The sequence below is a fragment of the Cynara cardunculus genome, assembly GCF_001531365.2.
Source record: "Cynara cardunculus var. scolymus isolate 2C chromosome LG 5, CcrdV1, whole genome shotgun sequence".
Classification (NCBI taxonomy): domain Eukaryota; kingdom Viridiplantae; phylum Streptophyta; class Magnoliopsida; order Asterales; family Asteraceae; genus Cynara; species Cynara cardunculus.
Window position 1 is genome coordinate 24,089,794 of NC_037532.1, and position 9,966 is coordinate 24,099,759.

The following is a 9,966-nucleotide window of genomic DNA, read 5'->3' on the forward strand; positions in this document are numbered from 1 at the left end:
TAGGCACAAGATGATCCATTAGTCCAAAAATCCCTGATTAATAAAATCTTCCAGCTAGCATTTAGCTGTCGTCCATTCAGCATCCAAAAGTCAGCAGCTTAATTGTTAAGCCATTGCAAAACCGTGTACGTAACAGGTGGTTGCTGCTGTAATGCTGTAGCATCAGGCTGTTTTACAAAAAAATTCTCCGTTAACTTATATTTTTATGTCCCAACAAGTTAAACCACAATATTTTTGCTCCATAACAAAAGTATAAAGAAATAAATCAAAATGACTCAAAGTGGGAGCAAAAGGAAACTAATTTTTACTAAAAAGACGTAAAACAGATGCATTATATGTTAAATTCTCAACACATATCACACCCCCAAACTTAAATCGTTGCTTGTCCCCAAGCAACTAAAAGACAAATATAAAGACTAAAAAAAAAACTTGTATGATCAAGGCATTAAGTGCCAACCCAACAAAAGTCATACTTACATGAAGTTCATAGCTTTTCATAATTCCTAGATGAGTTATTCAAAACCAAACCATTTTATATGAACCATAGGCTAGCATTCCCTTTTCTTTGTTAGTTCAAACACAATCATCAAAATAGGATCAATAGGGCTTGAAGGGTTTACTCTCTTTGGCATATTTTTTCTCTCATTGTCTTTTTCCTTTTATACTCCACATATGAATTTTTCAAAATTTTGGGCATTTTGGCTTCTTTTGATTGGAGTGTGCACATAGTTCCTATGGAACTTTTTATTGTGCTATTTTGAAACACATAGCCCCTATGGGACTTTTATTGTGTTTTTCTAGACCCTTTTGGTGATAAGGAGTCAAATTAGAGCTTTGCTATTTGGTATTAACTTTATATCCATATATAAACTCCTCCCCCAAACTTGAATTTGACAATGTCCTCATTGGCGCTTTATGGGGTAGAAAGTGTTTGAAAGGGTGCAAAAAGGCTTAATATGAGTATAGAAAAGAAGGCCTAAATCATTTCCTATTGTGAGTTGTGTGATCAAAGTATTTTTCCAAAAAGTGGTTTGCTAGTTCTAGTTTTGAACAAAGTGATTTAGGTGAATGTCAAGTAATCCAATGAATTATTCAAGCTATGAACTCATGTGCATATGACTCAACCTAAGTGATCATGCATAAAAATAAAGCTAAAAACTATTTAAAAACTATTCCCGACTCAAATAAATAAAATATGGAGACTAAAGTATGTGGTAGAACCTGCCCTACTCCGAAGGAGTAGGCTGTGTGCTCCGGACAGCCATGTTGATTTCTGCTTTTAGCCTTGCATTCTCCTCCTTGTAATGTGTCAACTTCTTTTGCAGCTTCTTGATCTTACCACCAGCTCCCTTTCCAAGCTCCTCTTTCAATTTCTTGAACATCTTCTTTTCTTTTCTTTTCTTTCACTTTTCTTCAACTGCTCCATCAACTCAGCTTGCATTCCCTCAATCTTCTCTACCATCTCAGCCCGGTGGTCCATCAAACTGTCTATTAAGTTCCTGCCCTGTGCGAACAAATCCTCCATAACCCTCATCATTCATGTGTGTTCCCTTCCTCGGTCACCTCTCTCTCTGAGCTGTGATACTGCTTTCATATCGATTGACCATTTTTCCTCACTCTCTTTGATCACTAAGTCATCTGTATAACGAGGCACCCCCGCTTGCAACAATAGTTTGTTAAGTAGGCCCTGGAAAAATAATTTCCCTTGATTCCTCCTCGCACAATAGAGGATGGCCTTTTCTATAACCTCTCCCTCATCAATTGATTTACCCATAACTACACAATATAGTAAAATAACTCTCTCAACCGAAATGGAGCTATCATGAGTTGTCGGGTGGAGAAAGTGTCGAATAAAATTCATCCAAACATTCGCATCGGGAGTCAAGTTGGAAGCCCTAAAAGATCTCGTGCATGTAATTGTTGTGGGAGTCCCATGTGGCTCCGGGCTTGCCTAACTCTCTACCAATCTCCTTTAATTTAGCTTGGGATGCTTTGAGGGAGAGGGTACCGTACTCAATTTTTTTCGGGGGTGATAGGCCCAAAAGTCTGTTTATGGCCTTAGCCGAAAAACTGACCTTAACACCCCTCACTTTGAGTTTGGTGGTACTAAAAACACAAGCCTCCACATAAAATTCTTTTATCAATGTCAAATTAAAAGAATTCTTTACCTCACACAATGCTTGCCAACCGTGCTTGTAAATGACCTCCTTTATGAAACCAAATTCCTCAACGCTCCTTTGATCAAATCCCTTATCGGGCAACACCTTCTTTTTTCCTAAACTTGTCAAACATTTCTCGTGCCTTGTCTGAACTGAATCCATCAAAAGGCATCTGGGGCCTCGTAATGGTTTTGGGCTTGGGCTTGGACTTTACCCCAGATGGACCTGCTGTCTCGGACTGTATTGAGGATCCCTTTCGGGATGTCTTACGTGGTGCAAAGGTCGTGTGCCGTAAGTGAACAGAAGGTGCAGGAGTATGTTTTGCTCGTTTTCTAGGGGGCTGTACTACTTTGGATTTAGTTGCAAACACACTCTCCCTAGCCCTTTTCTTTTCTTTGTGGGTATAGGTGTCATACCCCTAAGATCAGCTTCTAAGTCCATCCCAATTGTAGGGGACTTAGTGGTTCTTCAACAGATTGTATATCAATATCAAACTCAAAAGGGTCTTCAACAGGTTGTGCATAGTGGTCAATGGCAACAGATTCATCCTCAACAGGTGGTGTACTATGATCAAATTCACTGTGTTCCTCAAAAGTGTGGGGAGCAGAATCGGTCACAACTGTGGGTTCAGGCAAGTGGGTGCAAGGGTGATCATACCAAGTCAAAAGATAGACTTTTTTCTCATTCAAATAAGTGGGTGATGGTGTTGAAATGTTCATGAAATCTTCTTCCTCCTTAGAGGAGTCAGAGGTTGTAAGTCCCTCTACCAACGAATTAGGGCTGAAATTAAGATTTACCTCAAGATCCAATCTAGGGCTTGCAATCGCTGGTGAGGTTGCAGTAATGGTGTCGGCGACAGTAGGTGGAGAGAGTGAAGGTTCGTCGACAGTTGGCGGAGGTGAGTGCGAAGATTCGGCCGTGGGTTGTGGAGGAGACGGTGGTCGTCTTGTTATGCGCTTAGCCCTAGGTGAAGAATCGGCGATGAAGGGTGTGACCAACCGTGGTCTAGGCGGCGATGGTGAAGAGGGGGAAGATGATGATGGGCTGTTGGCGACGAGGTCCACCCACTTGGGCTCACTCGTCCATCGCGAAGCAGAGGTAGCGGCTCAACGGCGATTGCTCCTTCGTACCGGCGGTGGGGGTGGGTCACGGATAACGGGCTTCTTTGAACGAGCCATGATTTTGTAATAAAACAGTAGTGTAGGCTTATGAAGAGAGAAATGTTAGGAATGAGATGTGATTGAGGGTTTTGTTGAAGTGATTGAGCCGGTGAGTGAGAGGCCGGCGACGGTGATGAGAGGCGATGGTGATGATGTTTCTTGGGAAGATGGAGTGTCTCTTCTCAATTAAGTCCCCACCTTTTTCTTTTGAAAAAAAATTGACGGTTGAGTCAAGAACTGGTGAATAAAAGGGTTATATGGAGGTTAATAAAACATATCAATATGGAGGGAGTGGGTGGTGTATGCATGGGAGACCAAACTGAAAAGAATAAGCTGACAACAATTCTTTTCTGATTTTTCCAGGCCGTTGCTGATTTCATTGTACTTTCTGTGATTTTCTCAAATTGTTTTCACCTAACTTCACATGTGAAATTTGGACAAGAATGCTATAGCATCAGCAAAGCATCAACTTTTCTCACCACCTTTTCAAAATTATCCTGCACATTAACAAACTAATAAAACATAACTGCTCTTAATATAAAAAAGAAACATATTTACAAACACCATTGGACTTTGGAAAGTGCACAAAACACATTCATTTAAGGTGTAGCCCAATTCTCAGAGCAATGCTCGGGGAATGCTACAGTATCATGAAATACCTTAACTCGCTGCCCATTTACTTTAAACACAGTGTTGTCCTTCGGGTTAACAAGGTCAACCGCTCCATAAGGGTAAACTTTATGAATGACAAAGGGTTCGGACCACCTAGACTTGAGCTTTCCCGGGAATAGTTTCAACCTAGAGTTAAATAAGAGGACCTTTTGCCCTTCTTTCAACTTCTGGTGTTGGATTCTATTATCATGCCATTTCTTTGTCTTTTCTTTATAAAGTTTGGCATTTTCATAAGACATTTGTCTTTGTTCTTCCATTTCACAAAGTTGAAACTTTCATTTCTTTCCGGCTTCATCCAAAGACATATTGAGCTCTTTGATAGCCYAATATGCTTTGTGCTCAAGTTCTAAAGGCAAATGGCAGGCTTTTCCATAGACTAACTTATATGGAGACATACCGATTGGTGTTTTGAAAGCAGTTCGGTATGCCCACAAAGCATCATCTAATTTGAATGCCCAGTCCTTCCTATTGGGCTTGACCACTTTTTCCAAAATGCTTTTAATTTCCCTATTCGAGAGTTCTGCCAAACCATTAGTTTGAGGGTGATAGGCCATGGCAATTATGTGGTTAACGTTATATTTTTCAAGGACTTTCTTTAACAAATTGTTCACAAAGTGGGTACCCTCGTCACAAATTAGTGCCCTTGGGGTACCGAACCGTGTAAAAATTTGTTTTTGGAGGAACTTAACCATAGTTTTTGCGTCATTTGACACACATGCCATAGCCTCCACCCATTTGGATACGTAGTCAACAGCCACAAGTATGTATTGGCAATTATTTGATGGAGGGAAAGGACCCATGAAGTCTATTCCCCAAACATCAAATAATTCAACTTCGAGTATCCCATTTAATGGCATTTCATTCCTTTTTGAAATGGAGCCACTTCTTTGACATTCGTTGCACCTTTGTGCAAAATTATGGGAGTCTTTAAAAATGGTTGGCCAATAAAAATCGGACTATAAGACCTTGGTTGCAGTCCTTTGGCCTCCAAAATGGCCTCCGTATGGTGCATGATGGCAATGCTGTAGGATTGCTGCCACTTCAGATTTAGGTACACATCTTCTTAGAATCTGATCTGCACCAAGTCTAAACAAAAATGGGTCATCCCACAAATAAGATTTAGCATCATGAAAGAACTTTTTCAACATGTGGCCTGTGTAATCAGAAGGTTTTATTCCACAGGCCAAGAAATTAGCTAAATCAGCAAACCATGGTGGTTTTGGTTGGTCAATCAAGAGGATTCTTTCATCTGGAAAAGTATCACTAATTTTCATTCCTCCTTTCTCGGGTTCTTCCAACCTAGACAAATGGTCCGCTACTTGATTCTCAACTCCCTTCCTATCTAGTATCTCTAAGTCAAATTCTTGCAATAAAAGCACCCATCTTATTAACCTAGGTTTTGCATCTTTCTTTGAGATTAGGTACTTGATGGCTGAGTGATCGGTATGCACAATGACTTTTGTTCCCATCAAGTAGGACCTAAATCTCTCAAACRCAAAAACTATGGCCAATAATTCCTTCTCAGTTGTGGTATAGTTAATTTGTGCCTCATTCAAAATCTTACTTGCGTAGTAGATTGAATGAAACACCTTCTCCTTTCTTTGTCCTAGCACAGCACCTACAGCCTAATCACTAGCGTCACACATGATCTCAAAAGGTTTGTTCCAATCCGGGGCAACCACCACTGGTGCGGTAACCAAGGCTTTTTTCAAAGTTGTGAATGCATTTCTGCATTCATCATTAAAATTGAATTTTTGGTCATGCTGGAGGAGTAGACAAAGAGGTTTTGAAATTTTTGAAAAATCTTTGATAAACCTTCTATAAAATCCGGCATGACCCAAAAAGCTTCTGATTCCCTTWACCGTGGTAGGTTCGGGTAGTTTTTCAATTACTTCAAGCTTTGCCTTATCTACCTTAACCCCACTTTTTGAAATCAAGTGTCCAAGAACAATTCATTCTTTGACCATGAAATGACATTTCTCCCAGTTAAGAACCAAGTCTGTTTCCTCACACCTTTCCAAGCTCTTTTTCAAATTATTTAAACAATTGTCAAATGATGAACCATACATAGAAAAATCATCCATAAATATTTCAATGGATTTTTCAAGCATATCAGAAAAGATGGACATCATACACCTTTGAAAGGTGGTTGGAGCATTACAAAGTCCGAATGGCATTCTTCTAAAAGCAAAGGTGCCATAGGGACAAGTAAAGGTGGTTTTCTCTTGGTCTTCCGGAGAAATGGCTATTTGATTATACCCTGAATAATCATCCAAGAAACAATAGAACTCCTTTCCGGCTAGCCTATACAACATTTGGTGAATGAAAGGTAGTGGAAAATGGTCTTTTTGGGTAGCCTTGTTTAGTTTCCTATAGTCCATGCATATTCTCCAACCGGAGACAACTCTAGTAGGGATAAGTTCATTTTTGTCATTTGTGATGACTGTGAACCCTCCCTTCTTTGGAACACATTGGACTGGACTAACCCAAGAACTGCTGGCAATCGGAAAAATAATTCTGGCATCTAACCATTTTAAAATTTCCTTTTTGACTACCTCTTTCATGACAGGATTTAGCCTTCGTTGAGGTTCTATGGAAGTGAAATTTTTATCTTCTAGGATGATCTTGTGTTGACAAATAGAGGGACTAATCCCTTTAAGGTCAGCAATGGTCCATCCTAAGGCTTTCTTATGTAATTTCAACATATCCACAAGTTTCTTTTCTTGATGCAATTCTAGGGTAGATGAGATAATGACAGGCAATTTGCCTTCTTCTCCTAGAAAAGTATATTTTAGATAGGATGGGAGTTGTTTCAACTCCAAATCAGGTGGTGATTCTATGGACGGGGTGAAGTCTTTTTGTTCATTATTTTCTAGCAGCTCAAATGCTGTAGCATCAACTGGGACAACATCAGTTCCTATTTCCTCTATTTCCTCAACACTTTCATCTTCTATTTCCTCATCATACTCTTCTTTCAACTTAAGATTTTTCTGAATTCCCTCTTCCAAACACATCTCCTCTATCTCAGATATTCTTGAACACTCTTCCAAGTAATCAGGGTACTTTAGAGAGTTGAAGACATTAAAGGTTACTTTCTGGTCTTGGAGTCTCATAGTCAATTCTCCTTTTTGGACGTCTATCAAAGTTCTTCCAGTGGCTAGAAATGATCTTCCTAAGATAATAGGAATGTCCTTATCTACCTCAAAATCTAGAATGATAAAGTCCGTCGGAAATATGAACTTGTCAACTTGTACCAAAACATCTTCAATTTTTCCCTTAGGATATGCTATGGACTTGTTGGCCAATTGAAGTGTGACTGTGGTTGGTCTAGCTTCTCCTATGCCTAGGGTGTTGAAAACAAACAAGGGCATAAGGTTGATACTAGCTCCTAAGTCACATAGGGCTTTCCCTATCTCCTTCCCTCCTATTGAACAAGGAATGGTAAAACTCCCTGGATCTTTAAGCTTAGGTGGTATTCTATTGGTCAAAAGTGCACTACATCCTTCAGTTAGGGCCACTGTCTCATAATAAGTCAACTTCTTCTTCTTGCTTAGGGTGTCCTTCAGAAACTTGGCATAACTAGGCATTTGCTCAATTGCCTCAACAAGAGAGATGTTGATGTGCAATTCTTTAAACACATCCAAGAATTTTTTAAAGTGCAGTTCCTCTTTTTGATTCCTCAACCTTTGGGGGTATGGAACATAAGGAGGGCCTGGTTTTATTACATTCTTACTTGGATGAGTTGAGCAAGACGGGTCTTGAATGCCTTGGGTCTTTGTGGTGCCCTTTGAAGGTTTAGATGAAATGTCAGCATCAAGCTTAGGGGTCTCTAAAACCTCAGATTCTTTTGACTTTTTTAGAGCATCCTCAGGAAAGAGTAATGGAAAGTCTGATCTAGGGGGGACAGAAGTGGTGGTCTCTAATGCCTGTTTCTCTAAGGGTAGGACCGGTCTTTCTTTGGCAGGAGCCAATGCTGTAGCATCAGCTTCTGTCAAAATTGGTGCACTAACTTTGGGCACTTTTTCTTTCAACTCCTTTCCACTCCTAAGGGCCACTACTTTCACATGTTCCTTACCTAGGTCTCTAGGGACCTCTGTATTACTGGGCAAGGTACCTAGGGCTCGATTGCTTTGGTTAAGTTCAAGTTGACTGACTTGAGTTTCTAAATTCCTGATGGCCCACTTAGTTGATTTATCAAAGCTTGGTTTTGTGCAAAAAGTCCTTTAACCATTGCATCCAAAGAAGATGATTCTGTCTGTGGAGGAGGTTTGGTCTGAAAAGGTGGTTGTGAATTCTGAAAACTTTGTTGGTGAGTCTGAGAGTTGGAACTGTTTCCATGATGTTGTGGTTGGAAATTGGAAGTTCCTTGTTGCTTATGGACTGGTGGATTTAAACTCGGACTGTTCCAGAAAAAGTTCGGGTGTTGTCTCCAACTGGCATTATAATTGTTGGAATAGGGATTATCTCGGTTATGAACATAGTTTACTGATTCAGAATTATGAGTACAATGTTCATATGAATGATCCCCAGCACAACACACACACTGCATAGATAGGACTGATGGGACTGGTATATTAGCAGCTTGCTGTCTTCCCTGACCAGAAGTTAAATTTTTCAGCATGTTGGTCATGGAGGTAAGCTGAGTTGTTAATGCAGTATATGCATCTACATCATGTATCCCAGCAGTCTTTTTCTGTGATTGAGCATGTGGGTCAGCTCAGTGCCCATTGTTGGCTGATATCTTTTCTAGGATTTCATATCCTTCGTTATAGGTCATAGCTGTAAAGGTTCCGCCCGCAGTCGCATCGAGCATTTGTTTTGCCATGGGATTTAACCCATTGTAAAACGTCTCAAGTTGAATACAGTACGGAATGCCATGGTGTGGGCACTTCCTCAACAACTCTTTACACCTTTTCCACGCGTCAGGAACAGCCTCATCGTCCATTTGTCTAAAAAGACAGATTTCATTACTGGACTTAGCGTTCCTCGTTGGTGGGAAATATTTTCGCAAAAACATTTCCGCCATGTTACTCCATGACGGCACAGAACCCGGTGTTAATGAGTTAAACCATGCTTTTGCATGATCCCTTAAGGAAAATGGAAACAAAGTGAGCCTTAGAGCGTCATTTGACATTCCCGGGATCAAGAAAGCATCCGTGATTTCCATAAAAGATTTTAAGTGCGAATGTGGGTCCTCCGAAGGTAATCCGGCAAATTGGCCATTCGTTTGCAACATGTGAAACATTAATGGTTTAAGCTCGAAATGGAGAGTGGTCATATGTGGTCTAACTATCCCGGAATTCAATTGCTCAAAATCTGGAATCGCATAATCCATGGTCCTCCCATTTTTGGAATTTGCCAAACTAATTATGTTCGGAGTTTGTACTCTTTGGTGCTCATTAGGTTCCGATTCTGTGTCCAAATTAATATCATTACCATTATGTGGATGTCCTTGTTGAAAGTTCGGGAATGGTGGAATTTGTTCAAAACCCGGCGGTCGGTTTTCCAAATGTGGTATTTCGGGAATAATTGGGGAGGTAACGCCATGTTTGGAGGGAGTAAAGCAAAAAATGCTATTTGAGCCCTCCTCCGATGGTGAAACGTTCTCTCAATATCGGGATCAAATTCGAAAAATTCCCCGCGATGTGACCGTGGCGTACACCATTTTTAAAAACGATTCCGATGGTACAAGAAAAATCAAATCTTTTATTTTACTCAAAATAAAACTTCAATGAAGCAATCCCCGGCAGCGGCGCCGAAAACTTGGTCCGGTTATATTTCACACCTTTAGACTTAATGAAATTGGGCCACAAAACAAGTATACAATACGACCCAACGTCGTCTTTCCATGTAATAAAGTGGTACACGTACCGGATTATCGTCCACAGAGATTGTAGCCAAAGTTAGATTAGAGTCCAATGAAAGAGATGATTTCAGATGACGATTTTGAAGACTTTTATTTGATTTTAAGGTTA

At 40.3% G+C, this 9,966-nt stretch overlaps 1 non-coding gene across 1 annotated transcript; it reads left to right on the top strand.

Annotated features, from left to right (window-relative positions):
• The first annotated feature begins 8,862 nt into the window (after window positions 1-8,862).
• On the top strand, window positions 8,863-8,969 carry LOC112513843. The gene has a single exon (XR_003069311.1). It is a non-coding gene; the product is annotated as a small nucleolar RNA R71 (small nucleolar RNA).
• Window positions 8,970-9,966: the final 997 nt, after the last annotated feature.